This window comes from Mesoplodon mirus (assembly GCF_964341445.2).
Source record: "Mesoplodon mirus genome assembly, chromosome: 17".
NCBI lineage: Eukaryota > Metazoa > Chordata > Mammalia > Artiodactyla > Ziphiidae > Mesoplodon > Mesoplodon mirus.
The window spans coordinates 43,245,932-43,266,285 of NC_138993.1; positions in this window are offsets into that span (position 1 = coordinate 43,245,932).

Sequence of the window (20,354 nt, forward strand, 5' to 3'; positions counted from 1 at the left end):
AAATAAACAACCTAACCTTACACCTAAGGAACTATAGAAAGAAGAACAAGCAAAACCCAAAGTTAGCAGAAATAAAGAAATCATAAAGATCAGAGCAGGGCCTCCCTGGTGGCGCAGTGGTTGAGAGTCCGCCTGCCGATGCAGGGGATACGGGTTCGTGCCCCGGTCTGGGAGGATCCCATATGCCGCGGAGCGGCTGGGCCCGTGAGCCATGGCCGCTGGGCCTGCGCATCCGGAGCCTGTGCTCCGCAACGGGAGAGGCCACAACAGTGAGAGGCCCGCATACCGCAAAAAAAAAAAAAAAAGAAGATCAGAGCAGAAACAAATGAAATAGAAACAAAGAAAACAATAGCAAAGATCAATAAAACTAAAAGTTGGTTCTTTGAGTAGATAAATAAAATTGATAAACCATTAGCCAGACTCATCAAGAAAAAGAGGGAGAGGATTCAAATCAATAATATTAGAAATGAAAAAGGAGAAGTTACAACAGACACTGCCAAAATACAAAGCATCCTAAGAGACTATTACAAGCAACTCAATGCCAATGAAATGGACAACCTGGAAGAAATGGACAAATTCTTAGGAAGGTATAACCTTCCAAGACTTAAACAGGAAGAAACAGAAAATATGAACAGACCTAAATGTCCATCAACAGACAAATGGATAAAGAAGATGTGGTACATATATACAATGGAATATTACTCAGCCATAAAAGGGAACAAAATTGGGTCATTTGTAGAGACGTGGATGAATCTAGAGACTGTCATACAGAGTGAAGTATGTCAGAAAGAGAAAAACAAATATCGCATATTAATGGATATATGTGGAACCTAGAAAAATGATACAGATGAACCAGTTAGCAGGGCAGAAATAGGGACACTGATGTAGAGAACATACATATGGACACCAAGGGGGAAAAGCAGTGGTGGGTGGGGTTGGTGGTGGGGGTGTGATAAATTGTGAGATTGGGACTGACATGCTTACACTGATGTGTTGAAATGGATGACTAATAAGAACCTGCTGTATAATAAATAAATAAAATAAAATTCATAAAATAAGAAAATAAAATAAAATGTAAAAAAAGAAAAAAAAGGAGGATATTACAGTTGTTAACATATATGCACCCAATACAGGAGCACCTGAATATATAAAACAAATATTATAAACATAAAGGGAGAAATTGACATTAATAAAATAATAATAAGGGACTTTAACATACCACTTATATCAATGGACAGATCATCCAGACAGAAAATCAGTAAGTCAACAGTGGTCTTAAATGACACAATAGACCAGCTGAACTTAATAGATAGCTACAGGACATCCATCAAAAAGTAACACAATACACATTCTTTTCAAGGACACATGGAAGATTCTTCAGGATAGATCATATGCTAGACCACAAAACCAGTCTCAACACATTTAAGAGGATAGAGATTATAGCAAGCATTTTTTTCCCTGACCACAATGGTATGAAATTAGAAATCAAGAAGAAAAATGGAAAAAGCTGAAATACAGGGAAACTAAACAACATGTTACTAAAAAAACAATGCATCAATGATGAAACCGAAGAGGAAACCAGAAAAAACCTTGAGACTAATGAAAATGGGAACATAATTTTCCAAAATCTATGGGATGCAGCAAAAGCAGTTCTAAGAGGGAAGTTTATAGCAATATTGGCCTACATCAAGAAACAAGAAAAATCTCAAATAAGCTAACCTACCATCTAAAGGAATTAGAAAAAGAAGCCAAAAAATAGCCCAAAGTCAGCAGGAGGAAGGAAATAATAAAGATAAAAGAGTAAATAAATAAAACAGAGGTAAAAAAATAGAAAAGGTCAATGAAACCAAGAGCTTTTTTTTTGTTTTATTTATTTTTTTTTTAAGGTTATACAAAATAGATAAACCTCTGGACAGGTTCATCAAGCAGAAAACAGAAAGGAGCCAAATAAACAAAATAAGAAATGAAAGAAGGGAAATGAGAACCAATATCACAGATATACAAAAAAATCATAAGGGAATACTATGAACAGTTATATGCCAAGAAACTGGACAATCTAGAGGAAACGGCAAATATCTAGCAACACACAACCTGTCAAGGGTCAGGAAGAAATAGATAATATGAATACACTGATAACTAGTAGTGAAATTGAATATGTATTTAAAAAAACAAACAAATGCTCCCAGAAAATAAATTCTAGGACCAGAAGGCTTCACAGGGGAATTCTATCAACATATAATTAAAAGGTAATGACTATCCTTCTCAAACTATTCCAAAAAGTTGAAGAGGATGGAACACTCCCAAATTCATTATACAAGACCACCATTACGCTGATACCAAAACCAGACAAAAAAATACAGGCCAATATTTCTGATGATCAACCAAATATTAACATACCCAATCCAACTATATCTGAAAAGGATTATACACCATAATCAAGTGGGATTTATTATAGGGATACAGGATGGTTCACTATTAGCAAATCAATCATTGTGGTATGCCACATCAGCAAAAGGCAGGATAAAAATCACACAATCATCTCAATAGATGCAGAAAAAGCATTTGATGCAATTCAACATCCATTCATAATAAAAACTTCATCAAAGTTCATATAGAAGGAACATAACGTAATAAAGGCCATTTATGACAAACACATAGCTAACATTATATTCAAGAGAGAGAAACTGAAAGCCTTTCCTCTAAAGTCAGTAGCAAGACAAGGATGCCTACTATCACCACTTCTATTTAACAAAATATTGGAAGTCCTAGCCACAGCAATAAGATAAGAAAAAGAAACAAAAGGCATACAAATCAGAAGGAAATAAGTAAAATTGTCACTGTTTGCAGATGACATGATACTATATATGTAAAACCCCAAAGTCCCCACCAAAAATTTACTGGAAATAATAAATGAATTCAGTAAGTTGCAGGATACTTGATTAATACACAGAAATCTGTTGCTTTTCTATAAATTAATAATGAACTATCAGAAAGAAAATACAGGAAAAGCATCCTATTTAAAATTAATCAAAAAAAATAATATAGCGAGGAATAAACTCAACCAAAGAGGTGAAAGACCTATACTCTGAAAACTATAAAACACTTGATGAAGGAATTTGAAAATAATGTAAAATAAATAGAAAGAGATGTCATGTTCTTAGACTGGAAGAATTAATATTGTTAAAATGGCAATGCTGCCCAAAGCAATCTACAGATTTAATGCAATCCCTATTAAAATACCCATGACATTTTTCTCAGAACAAGAAAAAATAATCCTAAAAATTATATGGAACCACACAAGAGCCCAAATTTTCAAAGCAATTTTGAGAAAAAAGAGCAAAGTTAGAGGTATCACACTCCCTGATTTCAAACTATATTACAAAGCTACAGTAATCAAAAAATAATTACACTGGCTTGAAAGCAGACACATAGACAAATGGAACAGAATGGAGAGACCAGAAATAAGTCCACTCACCTATGGTCAATTAATTTACCACAAATGTGGTAAGAATATACAATGGAAAAAAGACAGTACCTTCAATAGCTGATGCCGGGAAAACTGAACAGCTACTTGTAAAACAATGAGATTAGAACATTTCCTTATATCATACACAAAAATAAACTCAAAATTGATTAAAGGCCTAAATGTAAGACTTTAAGCCATAAAACTCCTGGAAGTGAATATAGGTAGAGCACTCTTTAACATAAATTGTAAGACAAAAGAAATAAAAGCAAAAATAAACCAATGAGACCTAATTAAACTTAAAATCATTCAAACAGCAAAAGAAATGATTGACAAAATAAAAAGATGACCTACTGAATGGGAGAAAATATTTGCAAATGATATGACCAATAAGGGGTTAATATCCAAAATACATAAACAGCACATACAACTCAATAAAAAACAAACAAACAAACAAAAACACCCCAACTGATTAAAAAAGACCAGACAACCTAAATGAACTATCATCAAAAAGTCTACAAATAACAAATGTTGACAAGGATGTGAAGAAAAGGGAACCCTTGTACATTGCTGGTGGGAATGTAAATTGGTGCAGCCACTATGGAAAACAGTAAGGAGGTTTCTCAAAGAAACAAAACTAGAACTACCATTAGATCCAGCAATCCTACTCCTGTGTCTATATCTGAAAAAAAATATATAAAACTCTAATTTAAAAAGTTATAAGGGCCCCAGTGTTCATAGCAGCATTACTTACAATTACCAAGGTATGGAAGCAACCTAAGTGGAAAACTACAATTATCTGATGAAAAAATCAAATTAACTGCAAATAAAGAAATATTCTGTGTTCACATACTCGAAGCCTCAATAATTCTTCAGTTGATTCATTCCCATATAGTGGATCAATAGTGGATCCCATATATAGTATCAATAGGTCCATAGTTTCAATAGCATCCCAATCAAAATACCAGCAAGGAATTTTGTAGATTTGAAAACAAAATGGCTCTTAAGTTTATATAGAAGGAAAAAGACACAGAGTAGTTAACACCACACTAAAGAAGAAGAAAAGTTGGAAAACTGATACTGATTTCAATTTTAATTGATAAAAATGTATCAATATCAATTCATTAATTGTGACATATATAACATAGTAACCTAAGATGATAACAACTGGGGAAATTGGTTTGGGATATATGAAAATTTTCAATAATATCTTCTCAGTTTTTCTATAAATCCAAAATGTTTTGAAATAATAAAGCCTAAACAACAAATCTATAGAGACAAAATAACTTAATGATTTCTTGGGGCTGGATATGAGAACAGGGAGTTACTAATAATGCCCATGAGGAGGATTTTGGAGATGCCAGAAATGTTCTAAAATAGGATTGTTGTAATGGTTGCATGACTTTTAAATTGATTAAAAATCAATTTACTAAAAATCAATCAGATTTACTTAAAATGGTACATTTATTATATGTGAATTATTTCTCAAGATCTGTTTAAAAAGAAAAACATGTAACATAAATACTGAGAAACAATACAAATGTATAATATGAAAAGACAGAAACTGTTGAGAGTCGTATACATAGAAGCAAATATATTTTGGCTGAAACTGAAGAAGGCAGAGTAGATTAAGAAATAATTGAGTAAAGAAAGGAATACAAAATATTGACATTTAGAGGCAGAGAAAGAGGAGAAACTCAACATCAGTTTATTTTACTATCAGTAGCTGTCTTTTATTAATATTATCACTTTATTATTTTAATTTTAACTAAGAAGATATATGCAATCTAACATAGCCTAGTCACTAAATATATTTTTCTTGGATGTATCACAATTATATCCTTAAACCAGCTGAATACCAAAGAAGCTTTCTTTTGGTCCAAGACAAGACACGGGTAGCTTATTACATGTTCTCTTTCTGTGAATTTCAAATTCCTCAGGGGATCTCTCACACTTCTTCCCTTGGTTTATTTTGTTGAACAGGCTTATACAACTGCTCCTAAATTTTTCAGGACTGAAAGCAAGAGCATAGCACTGTTAGGGAATTCTGAGTTTAGTCACATGTACTCAAAGTAGGCCTTGGAGATGTGTTCAAGTATGGGTTCTGATTTTACTCATCTCATTGACCTTACTGATCCTTGACCCTGTGGGTAGCAGAATTGTCTCAGCAAGCCCTTGAAACATGGGGCCAGGGTGAGGCCACAGTTATGTGAGGTAAAGATAAATATGACTCTTTGTTGTTCTAGATTCTTTGCTATAGAAAAAAATTTGGAATCCTCTTCTTATCTTACTTGGAAATAACTCTTGACCATTCGCTTAGGAGAGGATATTTGAACAAGCTGCACCTCCTCCACTAGTTTTGTTGGATTTTTGTTTTTGTATTATGTTCTTTACTTGTCTATTTATTTATTTGTCTATTTTTAGAAGAGCAGAGAGTATAAAAGCATTCTAGTTTGTAAACCAGCATTAGAAAAGAAACTCAGAAATGACCAATGTATGTATTTGAATAGAATACAAACATTTGACAATAACAACACGTTCATGTCAATAAGGAAAATAATTTTCTTTGCAGGCCCCCTTTCTTTAGATTAAACCTCTAATGTTGGTGTTATGCCAGGTGTTCTCTACTAGAAACCATTATTAGGAAGCATCACTAGAAAGCATTACTAACTAATTTCAATTGAATAGGACACCATATAAGAGACATGCTTGTATGCCACATAAAATTTTAATCTACTGAGAAGAAAAGATGTCAACTTATAGAGGACAAAATATCATTTTCTTTCTGGTAAAGTGTAAGTTGTAGGCCTTATTCATATACGTAGGCAAGTATTCTCCTAATCCTGAAACCCTGAATTAAACAGATTAAATATAGACATACATTTCTGACATGGAGAACAGAGGAAATATGGACTTTAAGTGGCAACATTTTTCCCACGAGGAAGAATCTGATGAACATATCACCAGTTTCTTATGAAAACTCAACTTTTTACTCACTACACTTTCCCAAGCATGTAGTTAAATAAGGAAGCCCCAAGAAGACATGCATTTTTGATTACTGGAACTTTCTTCCCATGGAAGGGGATATGAGGAATAGGGAAATAAAGTACCTCATCTAAGAAATGTGGAAGGAATTGGTTTATTTTAGAGTTAGAAAAATGAGTCCACTTGACTGCTCCTAGACGAAATGAGATGTATTAGGACAATCATGATGCAATAAAAGAAGATGATATGTCTGGGGAAACCATGTTTTCTGAACATGGGTGAGAGGCCTAGAGGTAGATGTGATTGCATACTGAAATTAATAGTCAGAAAATGAAAATTTACTAAAACAAAAAAAGAAATGAAATACATACACAGAAAGAGTTTTGTCAGATATAAACTTATTTCACTTCATAATTTTTCACAGGCTCTTATTGGTCACACAAGACATTTTTGGAGAATGGAGTGATACATTCTACAGAGCCAGTTTTATGTCATTGTTTACAGTCTTAACTAGGTCACATTTGACTATTTGGAAGAGTTTGCTTCAAATCACTTTGAAGATTTTACCTCAGGGTTTTGACTAGCTGTACATTTGACAGGGAGTTTCTCCCTAATTACTGTTCCATAGATTTGACTCTACCTCTTGCAGGCTGGTTTTCTTGCTACCAGATCTTTCTCCATCAAAAATTTATTGGAGTTCGTGCTGTGTACATGGCAAGGTACTATGAAGTGAAGAAGAAGTTAAGAAGTCAAAGAGATGTGTTCCCTGATCCCATCAGGTTAGCAGTTTGAAGTAGTCACAGGGCACATTGCAAAGAAAAAATAAAACAAAACAACAGCTACATATACAACTGGATGTTTTAGACAATTCCAAAACAAGTTATAACATCTATTTCTTTTTCTCAAAGCTTTCATATAGTCATCATTCTCCCCTCCTTTTCTTTGGCAATTCTTAGGATTTGCAGCAAACGCAAAATTTGAATCATTTATCATGTGTTAATTTAATCTGTTTTCAGTCCAAGTGACTGACTTTGTCCAGTATTCTTTCACTGTTTTTAAAGAAAGTAAGAGACTTGTTAGTGGAAGAAATAAGGCTCATATAATGTGCTCCTCTTTCTTATTCCTTGAAAACAACCTCGCAGACCTCAGACAATTTAATCATTTTAATATATTCTAAATCAAAGGGAAAAAAGCCAAAGATAGAGTGGAAGGAGACAGGATTATGAAAAGGTTTCCTACACACAGCCTGTTTTGCAAAATAAATTATTATCTACAAGTTAGTTTGAATATGACATACTATGTTTTTTGCCCTAATTATTGGTTAATGAAATTTAAATTTGATAAATATATGAAGTATTTGTTAGAAACTGTTTAAAAACATTATATGTTCAATATCTGTTTGAGGCATGTATTCAAAACCACTGTGCTGAAAACTAACTAGTGTGGAGTAACATCACAAAAAATATATACTTGAAGTATTTTCTCTTTGCATTTTAGTATAGGAGAAAAAAACTTCATACATTACAAACAAATAAAGAAATGAGAATAACCTGTGATATCTCTCACCTCACCATTAAAATTGTTTAAAGTAGTCTGTCCCATGAATTGGAGAGTCCTTCCCTTTTTCCTCCATATCTCCCTCTTTGGAAGCTATGTGTATGATCAAAGGCTTATTTATTTATGAGAGAAAAATACAGTGAGAATCGATTTCCTAACCAAAGAGAGGGTATAAAGTGATGCAATAAAAGATTTATCAAATGCTTACAAAGTACTCAACAAAGTAAGATGAGAGTAGGGACTTGGAGAATTCTCAAAATAGGGAATTCACAAATTAAACAGTATCCATCAAACATAAATTGGATGGGCTTCTGTGGCAGGCATGACTGCTTTGCAACTCTGGAAAATAGAAAGGAATCCCACGGTGAGAGACAGAATAGGAAGATAAAAGCCCAAAGCAAATTATCATCCTGGAAAAAACAACTGGTAGACCATACACTGCTCATTTTAATTTTAGAAGTGTTTAATAAAAGTGTAAATATAGAAGAAGATCAGTAAAACTAAGCAGCAGTCAAACTCAAGATTAAGAAAACTGGTGGTTAACACAAAATTGCAAATCAAATATACTCCAATAAAAATTAAAAAAAAAAAAAAAACTGGTGGGTCCAGCTATGAGAACCTGCCAAGATGAAATAGGAAGCTTTTATAAGTCTCTATCATTATATGTCTTATTATCAACCACAAGAAAATTGTAAATTCTGTAATTAATTGAGTACTGTTAAAACTCTTACTTGTGTAGCAGAGACAAAACTTCACATCTTTCTTCTCAGGATTTTCAGCTGGTCCTGAGAATTAAATTGGCATTAGACAGATTAACAAGAGCAAAGCATGTACAGTTATTTAATACAAGTTTTATGTGACACTGGAGACTTTATAAGGAATAAAGACCTAAATAAGTTGCAAAACGGAAATATTTTGTACTGGGTTGAGCAAAGGAAGACAATTGTAGAAAAGTAACTAAACTATGTGTTAGGCTGAAGGAAGATAATAATTATTTTAACAAGGTCATTTGTACACAATTCTCTTGGTTTCAGCTTCCTGTCCTTGATAATAAGAGTGTTTCTTTACTTCTGGTGTGGAGAGAACATTTTTCCTTTGGAGGTTTTGTCTCTTGCTTTCAGAAAGAAAAAGGCGAGGGTCAGAGTACCTTTCTTACACCTGCTGTCTTTTTAAGTGCCTTTCACACAAAACAAGTTTTATGTTGAAAAGGCATATTTTGTGGTGAGATAGTCTGATTTCCTTCAGTTTTGAATATGTGTGTTGTGGAATTCTGAAGATGATTAAACATGTTATTTTAAAGATTGTGTTTTGAAATCACCATCTATTGTGACCCGTTGGTTTGTTTCAACTTTTTTTGCCCTCTTTGGCCTGTTTCTTGGTGTGCCTAATTATTTTTTATTGAAAACCAACCAGATATTATATAAAGTATAGATATATTGACATTTGACTGATTACATTAGTTTGGGTTTCTCCATTAACAAAACCTGGGATAAGAATTTAAGCACAGTAGTTAGTGTATTTGAGATATTCCCAAAATGCCAGTGGGGGAGTGAGGAAGTCAAAGAAGGAAAGGAAGAAAATCCAGTAAAATATGCACTATTAAATTAGTCACCACTATGGGAAAATACCATTGAGAAAGTCGGGGAAATACTCCAGAGCATTCACTTTAGAGATATCTCACACAAAGAGCAACAGAACAGAAGTCTGTGTCACCAGGTAAGGTCTGCTTATGGTGCGTGGAGAATAATTAATTCCCCAGCACTGCTGGACCACTGGGCTCTGGCAGACAGAGAAAGCCCTAAGACACAGGTTCTGAAATTTGGAAATGGGACTGGCTTAAAGTAAAGTAGTAAATGTCCAGGGAGTTTTGTGGGGAACTGACAGCATCAGCTACTGTGATGTTACCCCTTCCTGAGAAGATGCACTTTATCCTGTGAGAGAGTTAGGGGTGGAGTAACTTATTTCAATCCAATCAGGAACTGAGGCTGGTTTTCAGTCTTTCAAGCTTCAGTTTATCTTGAAAAGTCACCTACGTGGGGCATAGCCTTGCAGTCATACCAACTGAGTTCCAAGGGCCATTGTTTCCTAAGATTTGCCTTGTTCCTTTTTGAACTCCAACTCTAGGCTCCATAGTACAGTGAGACTTCAGAAATCTCTGCTCTGCTTTTCAGCCACTTTCAATTGAAACTTTTGGCTTGTAGAGAATAATGTGCAAATGCCTCGAGGAACAAACTAATGTTAAGTTTTAGTCACATGTCTCTGCATTTCCCTTTTTAAGGGATCTTGAATCTTTGAAACCTCTTTCGCTTGGCATCCTTAATCTTCATCTTTTTTTTTTTTTTTTTCTCCTCAGTCCTGTAAGGAAGCCTAAAGCTCTGTCAGATTTTCTGATTTTTAGCAGCATCCCACTGCCTGGCTTCTCAGCAAATGCTTTGAGAAGAAAAGCAGAACAGATGATCTGGGAAGAGAAGATGGGCTCACCATTGTTAAACTCCTTTCTCTGGGACCTCACTGCTCAATGTTAGCTCAATGTCATACAAATATTTATTTTTTTCCATTTTTTCCTGGCCTTAAATTCTTACAAGCAATTCTGTCATATCTGGAGCAGAAGTCAAAGATAGTAGAAGATAAATTGAAGAACAATTTTAAAATTTGAACCAAAAATTAAACAGCAGATAAACTACATACTGGGACAGAGAAAACATAAGAGATTCCTCATTTTGCTATGCAAAATAAGTATTTATCATATTGTAAGTTATCAAGGTGTATACACAAATCTATGTAAGTTTATTTTTGACAAAGGCTAACAACTTCTCTATGAAAAGTTTGAAATGAACTTCATGTTGCAATAGAGCTCAAAAGCACTATAAAATTATTTTTGAAATAATATGCAAACACATATAGTCTTCTCTCTAATGAGTATTTCTCAGAGTATGTTTGGGAACTCTGTCTTTTCCAAGGTTGAGAAATCAATAGAAAAAAAATCAGTTGCTTTTGTGATGCTTTGCTGACATATTAGCTTACATGCCTTTTCTTTCAAGAGACTCCAATCAATATTTTATAGTTTTCATAAGTAGATAATACATCATTAACAATTTTTGAAGGCACATAGATAATTACAATTTTCACATTCAGAGTTGAAGTATATAAAAAACTGTCAGGAGGAGTTAATTATGAATAAATTTAGAACTGTATATATTTTCCTGCTTGTGACATTGAATTGTTATGCCTGCTTCAGTACTTGTGTTTGTTTAATTTCCATTATCATGATTCTCAAGGGGACATTGCTATTTTACCGGCCTCATACACACAATAACTAAAATCAACCTTCATGAATGAGGTTAAGGGTAGGGCAATTGGATTTCTGCAATACTGATTCAAGGACATATGATAGGGCAAAGTCAGTACAATTCAGTCTAAAAAGAATCAATACTGACTGTCTAGGTACTATCTACTCTGAATTGATAGAATTCTAAATATATCAGAACTTAATTTTAGAATATATTTTTCATAAGAACCTAGCTTGATAAAAAATGAAATTAGTAAAAAAACAAAAAAAGTCTCCAAGTTGATAAGTTTTCTATCTAACCCATGAAAGTCTTCAGTGCTTGTTCACATTGTTATAGGAAAACTAGGCAGTTTAAGAATGGAAATTTTCTTGAGTTGGCAGATAGGATTAGAAAAGACATCTGTGGTTCTATTACTTGTACAGCCATTCCACTGATGAGTTCTATGACCTCTAGCTAGTCACTTAGCCCTTCTCTGGACTTAATTTCCTTCCTGTGTATAAAACAGGAACAACACTTGTAGACATTTCTATTCATGGAAGAAAACTACCCATAGGGTGAAGAAGTATAATTAAACCTTGGCACTGTTCCTTTAAAAATTAAAATCACATTAAAAATTAAGAAAGTCTTAAACATCTTCATCAGTGCTGGTCTGGAAGCAATTAAGTATATTGTTTTGCCCCTAAAATCATCCCCAGAAGGTTAGTTGTACTCCTTACTGCAAATTATATTTATTAATGTAATTGATAGTGGATGTTTGCTGATTACCTTCTCTCAGTCTTTAGTCTCCATTTCAAATATTATTCCTAAAATGGACATGGATTATTTAGCTAAGCAAGAAGTTGAAACATGGAAGTTATTAAAAACCCAAAAGAATTTATGGAAAGAAATAAATAGTATGTAGATGAAAAAAGAAGCTATATTCCTAATAACCTAGGAGCACACAATTAGCTATATTTACCAATTATTTTAAAGTTTATTAAGCTAAATATTTATTTTATTGTTATATTATTCCTAATACATACATACTTTGGGCTTTTTCAGACTTGAAATTTCTTTGAAAGGAAAGGAATATTTTACTTTTGTGGGTTTTTTTGCTTGCATTTTTAATTTAGAGAAGTAAAGCATTTATGCTTCTTTTTATAAAAAATATTTTCAATCAATAGTAACTTCTGAAGCTTATTTCCTGTATTTCTATTTCTTATACTTTCTGGGTTACTATAAAACTACTAATATCTCCCTATGAAAATTCACACCTTAGAACCACATTAAACTTAAATAAAACTTCACATCTTAGAACCATGTTAATTTTAAATGAAGTGAAATAAAGAATTTTATTTCACAAATACCTTTTACTCATAAACATTTCCTTCAATGTGCATAATCTAAAGAATGTGATATACAACTGAAGGAACAATCAAGGATATGCCTGATTTGGATTTAATTCAATGAATATCTATTGAGCATTTATTCTATTTTATTGAATCTAAGACATCATTAATTTTAAAATACATCATTTTGTATTTCACTAAGAAAGAAAAAAATACACACTGGAAAACTACAGCAAAATGTTTTGTAACATGTAGAATATTTGTATTTTGTTTAACTACTGAGCTCTTTACACTTACCAAACTATAGATTTATAGACATAGAGTTTGATAATAATATTTGCCCAAAGTTTTTTTGATGCGTACATATAAATTATAAGCCAAATTATCTTCTTTACTTTCTAATTCTGACTCCTCTGCATCACTTTTCAACTCAGAGTCAGTTTCTGTGCTTTCCTACAAAATAAACTCTCTACTTTCAAAAGTATTAGGAATTGATATTTTCCAGAATTTCCTTTTGAGAGATTGATTTCTACTTCTTTTATACCAATCTACATGTGCATAGAATAGAAAATAAATGTCTACATTAATAATGGAATAATTTTTAGGGTTAATAGCTGCTTTATAATTGTTATATATATATATATATATACACATATATACATATATATATATATATATATATATATGTATATATATATATATATATATATATATCCCACCACCCAAAGTAAGTCCGGCAAACTAGATAGAAAGGAAAATAATGTTTTAAAAATATCATTGAATTTATTTCACAGGATAGAGAATTAAGTAAAGTTACTCAAATATTCTGGCAGTGTTGTTTTTTTAAGTCCAAGAAAATATAATACAACAGACACTTTGTCTCTTAATAAGCACAGTTTTAGGCATCCAGTTTCTTTAATAAGTGGTAACTTATGTTTGCTTTCTATCTAGAATTCCTCAAAAGATTTTATTTATGTTGAGACATATAACATACTTAAATCTAGGCAGTGCCTAGCTTTTATGTAGTCATAGTTCTAACATTTGGCATTTTCTAATATATGTCTTTCTCTAATATGGGCAATTTATTTCTTAATTCAGTTTCATCAAAAGACTTGGCTTACACACAGTTAATTTTTTTTCTTTCACATTTTATACTATACATACTTTCTTAATACAGAGAATTAGGAATAGATTTTCACTTGTAGCTACATTCTGTTTCACATTAGAACTTTAATCTTTTATAGGAAATCCTTCTGCTTAGCCACTTTACTTTTCCCACGTGGACTAATAGTTCATATATACATATATATATATACATATATTTTGTTTGTTTGTTTGTTTTGATTTGGTTTCTGCTGTAAGCCCTTCTTGTATAAAAGAAGATCTTTGGTTTGTTTCTTGTTTCTTCATATTCTTACTCAGCTTTCTGTTATTAGCACTTCACAGCTATGTCTTCTGTGTAATATAACTTACCCTAACAATAGATAAAACCACATTTCTTAGAAGTACTTAGGACATTATGAATTCTGCCTCGACTTGAGTGAGATGTCCTACCCAAAAGAGCATGTTAAACCCCTGTTTCCCTAGTGTTTTGAACAGCCAGTCAATTGTGTTGGGTGCTAATAACTGGCAATGAATAAATAGATCTGTGAAATGCTTTGTTAAACAAAGTTAAACATATTTCTACTGCTCAGACATTTGAATATGTGACTCTGCATTGCACATTTTTAAATGACTACATCCAGTATTTGTCATTCATCCTCTTATAGAGAGAACATACATTTTTCTTTTTTTTAATCAAGTATACAAATTTAGCACAGCAATGAAGCCATAACATAGTTAAGGAGAGAGTTTCCTCTAAAATGCTCTTCAAAATAAGCTCACCTATGTTACAGAAATTCTAAGCACCAGTTGAAACACCAACAACAATCCTCTCAAGCAGAAAATAATATAAAATTGAAGGAATAAGAATAATTGAAAAAGTCACTGGTTTGAAACTGAGTGTTGTTGAAAGTAAAGAGCTAGTTTGTAGCACTAACATATTCAAGGAAATGATGTTCAAGTGTTTTCAGTGACAATCAGCAGGAGGGAATAGAGCACCTCACAGCAATTACTGAATTTCTGCCAGAATCTGTTATAACATTGCCTCAGGGGAGGCAAGATAAAGAAGATTCTAGCTAAGAAGCCGCATCAAGGAAAGTAGGGAAATAAGAAAGACCATAACAGCTTTAACTTGTGAAGTTACCTAATGATAAGAGGTGTTGTGCTTTGAGAGAGAGGGAGGCTTGATGGAATATTTCGTACTGGGTAATTAAAAGCAGAATGATTTTTCTTAGGAAAAATACCATAAATTATATATTTTTAAAGTCAGAGTCAAAGGTTACATTAAATTTAATATATTTTTAACACCTTTATTGGAGTCTAATTGCTTTAAAATGTTGTGTTAGTTGCTGCTGTATAACAAAGTGAATCAGCTATATATATATATATATCCCCACATCTCCTCCCTCTTGCTTCTCAGTCCCACCCCTCTAGGTGGACTCAGAGCACCGAGCTGATCACCCTGTGCTATGCGACTGCTTCCCACTAGCTATCTCTTTTACATTTGGTAGTGTATATATGTCCATGCCATGCTCTCACTTCGTCCCAGGTTACCCTTCTCCCTCCCCGTGTCCTCAAGTCCATTCTCTATGCCTGCATCTTTATTCCTGTCCTCCCCTAGGTTCTTCAGAACCATTTTTTTTAATTCCATATATATGTGTTAGCATACGGTATTTGTTTTTCTCTTTCTGACTTACTTCACTCTGTATGACAGTATCTAGGTCCATCCACCTCACTACAAATAACTCAATTTCATTTCTTTTTATGGCTGAGTAATATTTCATTGTATACATGTGCCACATCTTCTTTATTCATTCATCTGTCAGTGGACACTTAGTTTGCTTCCATGTCCTGGCTATTGTAAATAGTGCTGCAATGAACATTGTGGTACATGACTCTTTTTGAATTATGGTTTTCTTAGAGTATATGCCCAGTAGTGAGATTGCTGGATCATATGGTAGCTCTATTTTCAGTTTTTAAAGGAACCTCCATACTATTCTCCATAGTGGCTGTATCAATTTACAAGCCCACCAAGACTGCAAGAAGGCTCCCTTTTCTCTACACCCTGTCCAGCGTTTATTGTTTGTAGATTTTTTGACAGTGGCCATTCTGACTGGTGTGAGGAGATAACTCGTTATAGTTTTGACATACATTTCTCTAATGATTAGTGACGCTGACCATCCTTTCATGTGTTCGTTGGCAATCTGTTTATCTTCTTTGGAGAAATGTCTGTTTAGGTCTTCTGCCCATTTTTGGATTGGGTTTTTTTTTTTTTTTTTTTTTGATATTGAGCTGCATGAGTTGCTTGTACATTTTGGAGATTAATCCTTTGTCAGTTGCTTCATTTGCAAATATCTCCTCCCATTCTGAGGGCTGTCTTTTTGTCTTGTCTATGGTTTCCTTTGCTGTGCAAAAGTTTTAAGTTTCATTAGGTCCCATTTGTTTATTTTTGTATTTATTTATATTTCTCTAAGAGGTGGGTCAAAAAGGATCTTGCTCCGCTTTATGTCATAAAATGTTCTGTTTATGTTTTCCTCTAAGAGTTTTATAGTGTCTGGCCTTACATTTATATCTTTAGTCCATTTTGAGTTTATTTTTGTGTATGGTGTTAGGGAGCGTTCTAATTGCGTTCTTTTACATTTAGCCGCCCAGTTTTCCCAGCACCACATATTGAAGAGGCTGTCTTTTCTCCATTGTATATTATTGCCTCCTTTACCATAAATAAGGTGACCATATTTGCATGTGTTTATCTCTGGGCTTTCTATCCTGTTCTATTCATCCATATTTCTGTTTTTGTGCCAGTACCATACTACCTTGATTACTGTAGCTTTGTAGTATAGTCTGAAGTCCGGGGGCCTGATTCATCCAGCTCCTTTTTTCTTTCTTAAGATTGCTTTTGCTGTTAGGGGTCTTTTGTGTTTCCATACAAATTTTGAAATTTTTGTTCTAGTTCTGTGAAAAATGCCATTGGTCATTTGATAGGGATTTCATTGGATCTGTAGATCCCTTTATGTATGTAGTATAGTCATTTTCACAATGTTGATTCTTCCAATCCAAAAACACGGTATATCTCTCCATCAATTTGTATCCTCTTTAATTTCTTTCATCAGTATCTTATAGTTTTCTGCATACAAGTCTTTTGTCTCCTTAGGTAGGTTTATTCCTAGGCATTTTATTCTTTTTGTTGCAATGGTAAATGGAAGTATTTCCTTAATTTATCTTTCAGATTTTTCATCATTAGTGTATAGGAATGCAAGAGATTTTTGTGCATTAATTTTGTATACAGCTACTTTACCATATTCATTGATTAGCTCTAGTAGTTTTCTGGTAGCATCTTTAGGTTTCTCAGTGTATAGTATCATGTCATCTGCAAACACTGACAGGTTTACTTCTTCTTTTACATACACTTAATAGTTTATGTTTCTGAAATTTTAGCAAATAATAAAAATTTTGCCCAGTGTCAAGAATTTGCATACAAATGGTCGAAAAATCAAGTAAAACTTTTAAATTATCTGATTTTAATGAATGTGCTATATCATTAGATGTAGAGAGTGAAAATTTAATAATGGAAAAAACAATTGAATTCTGTAGCAAACTATAGTAACAAGAAACTAAGTAAATAAATATAAATTACAGTATACTTTGTTAGGTTTAGAATTGGATTGCTATGGCTTTTAATTTAAGGATATATAACTTAAAATACAAGGAAGATATTACAATCTTCAAAGATTTAGAGTATGTAGAATATGTTTAATTTTAAAACCAACTTGATGACTCAAAGTAATTCCTGATTGTAAAGTTCCCACAAATCATCATTTGAAAATTATGATTATACTGAAAATGAATGGTATCCATACATATCAATGTATTAATCCATAAATTTACAAATATATAGTGAAAAATGGAAAAAAAATATAAATATTTTTTTGCAAAATAAGGTATTTGAAATAGATGTTTGATGTAGATTATAGAAGATTAAGCTTTTTGGTTGCAACTTCCTTTGGATTTTCCCAGGTGTAAACTGAAACTGCCTCCCACAGGAGTAGGGTAGGGAGAGTCTTAAGAAAAAGGTATAACACACCAGATTGCTAGGTGGTAGATTTAATAACTAAGGAAAGATACTTAAGAGGTTTGTGGTGGGTGGTCTCAAGATGAATAGATTTCTGCAGTGGCCTGTCAAATCTTAAAAGTTAACACAGTATAGAGGCTTTAACTGTGTTCAGCCATGTACACAGTCCAGATGGTCTCAACAGCAAATTTCTATTTCAATTCTGTTTCTTAGGTAGCTTCTAACTCTGGGAAGGCAAGCAGAGTACACATTTCAAGGACAGGGGAGGGCATGAACAGCCTCCAAATAGCCGGGTTCAGCTCTCAGGTCAAACCAGCAGTCACATCTTCCTGACGAACTTCTCCACTAATTTACCCCTTGTGACCAGCTCTTACAATATCACATGAACCCCCTTCCCCCATTTTCAATGTGCTCTGAGTGGTCAGCAAGGCATTTCATTAGCATGGAGGTGGCTCATTTGGTGGCCATCTGACTGGATTGGAAGAAGGTACCATAGCAATGATATAAAACATGGAAGAGGAAACTCAGGTTAAGACAATAATTGTCAAAATCAGCAACAACTTTTTCCACCAAGGTCCTCTTGATCTGAACCTCTTTAGTCCCCTAGGCTGAGGGTTGATCATTCAGGGAGTTCACTTGTGCCCTCATATGATTTAATAAAAATGACACATTAGCAGACTCATCAGGTATGAACAGACAATGTTGTTTGGATAATGGCACAGGTACATCCTTTGGAGACAGTAATAATTTCCAAGGCTACTCTATTTTTGAGGACAGCTTTTCTCATTAGAGACATTTCAGTGTTCAGTAAGAACAGGTTTTTTTGATTGTCATTCAAGGCTTGCTGTGTGAGTTTACTAAGGGCTATAATGTCCTCCATGCCAATGGAGGAAACAAAGATGGCAGCCAAATAATCTTGCCAGAGGAAAATAGAACATGTTTAGGAACTTGACTTGGTTGTACATACCATATATGTTGGATGAGGAAGGCAGCACTGTTAAGAATAAGGAAATGGACTGCGGACAGAAATGCCAGACCAGGATCCTCACCTTCCCCCCTCTTTCTGTGGTCTGCATTTCATTTTAGGCATAGTGTGTTTCAACAGGTATGACTTGAAGCAGGACAATGGGATTCCAGTGAAATTGAGTAGGTCCCTTTTACCCAGGAGTGTGAAGTGATTAGCTCATTCTGGTGGGACTATCAAATTGCATAATCCAGTTGATAAATCATTTTCGAGGTATGATGGGGTTTGGTGGTCTCAGCAGCATAGAATATTGATCCTTAGTGAGAGTCAAGGCAATGGCTCTTTCACACAACTTTCATTCCTTTACAGTGTTGGGTGTCTTGGCAGGTGCTTCCAGTCTGGCATATGGGGCAACAAGCCCTAACGGTTGATCATTCAAATGTATTAAAGCCTAGAGCAGTACTCTAGTCCAGCAGTTCCCAACCTTTTTGGCACCAGTGACCAGTTTCATGGAAGACATTCTTTCCACTGAACCGGAGGTGGGGTGGGGGTGGTTACGGGATGATTCAAGCACATTACATTTATTGTGCACTTTATTTCTATTATTATTACTTTGTAATATATAATGAAATAATTATACAACTCACCATAATGCAGAATCAGTGGGAACCCTGAACTTGTTTTCCTGCAACTAGGTGGTCCCATCTGGGGGTGATGGAAGACAGTGACACCCAAAGTGTGTTGCTTACATCCAGTCTATTCTGTAAGATGCAACTTAATTGTCACTTGTCACTCACTGATAGGGTTTTGATATGAGTCTGCAAGCAATTGATTTATTATGGTCTCTGTGCAGTCAAACCTCCCTGTTAATGAAAATCTGTATTTGTAGCCACTTCCCAGCACTAGCATCACCACCTCAGCTCTAGCCCAGATTATCAGGCATTAGATTCTCATGAGCACACAACCAAATCACTCACATGCACAGTTCACAGTAGGGTTCAAACTCTTATGAGAATCTAATGCTGCTACTGATCTGACAGGAGGTGGAGCTCAGGTGGTAATGTAAGTGATGGGGAACAGCTGTAAATACAGATGAAGTGTTGCTCGCTTGCCTGCCACTCACCTCCTGCTGTTCAGACGGTTTCTTAACAGGTCACGGACTGGTATAGGTCCTTGGCTCGGAGGTTGGGGACCCCTGCTCTAGTCCACTAGCCCAAAGTGGTTTTACCTCTTGGTAATTTAATCTACTGCTTTTATATTCCAATTTTCCTTTCTATTAAACCTGCTGCTTGCATGTTATAGAGGAGATGGGACCTCCGTTCAATAGCATGTCTTTTGCTCAGTTTTGCATATCCTGACCTTTGCAATGTGACCTCCCAATCATTGTCTATTCAATGAGGGTATCTGTATATGGTACTCAGGTTCTCTAATCCCTGAATAATGACAGCCTGATTTGCATAGCAACAGGAGAAAGCTTGGGTTAGACCAGATAATGATCACACAAACCAAGGCATATTTAGAACCCTCACTTAGAGGGAGGGGGGCAATAGTATCAATGTGTCAATCCTTCACTGGTTGGGAACTCCAATGGATGGCA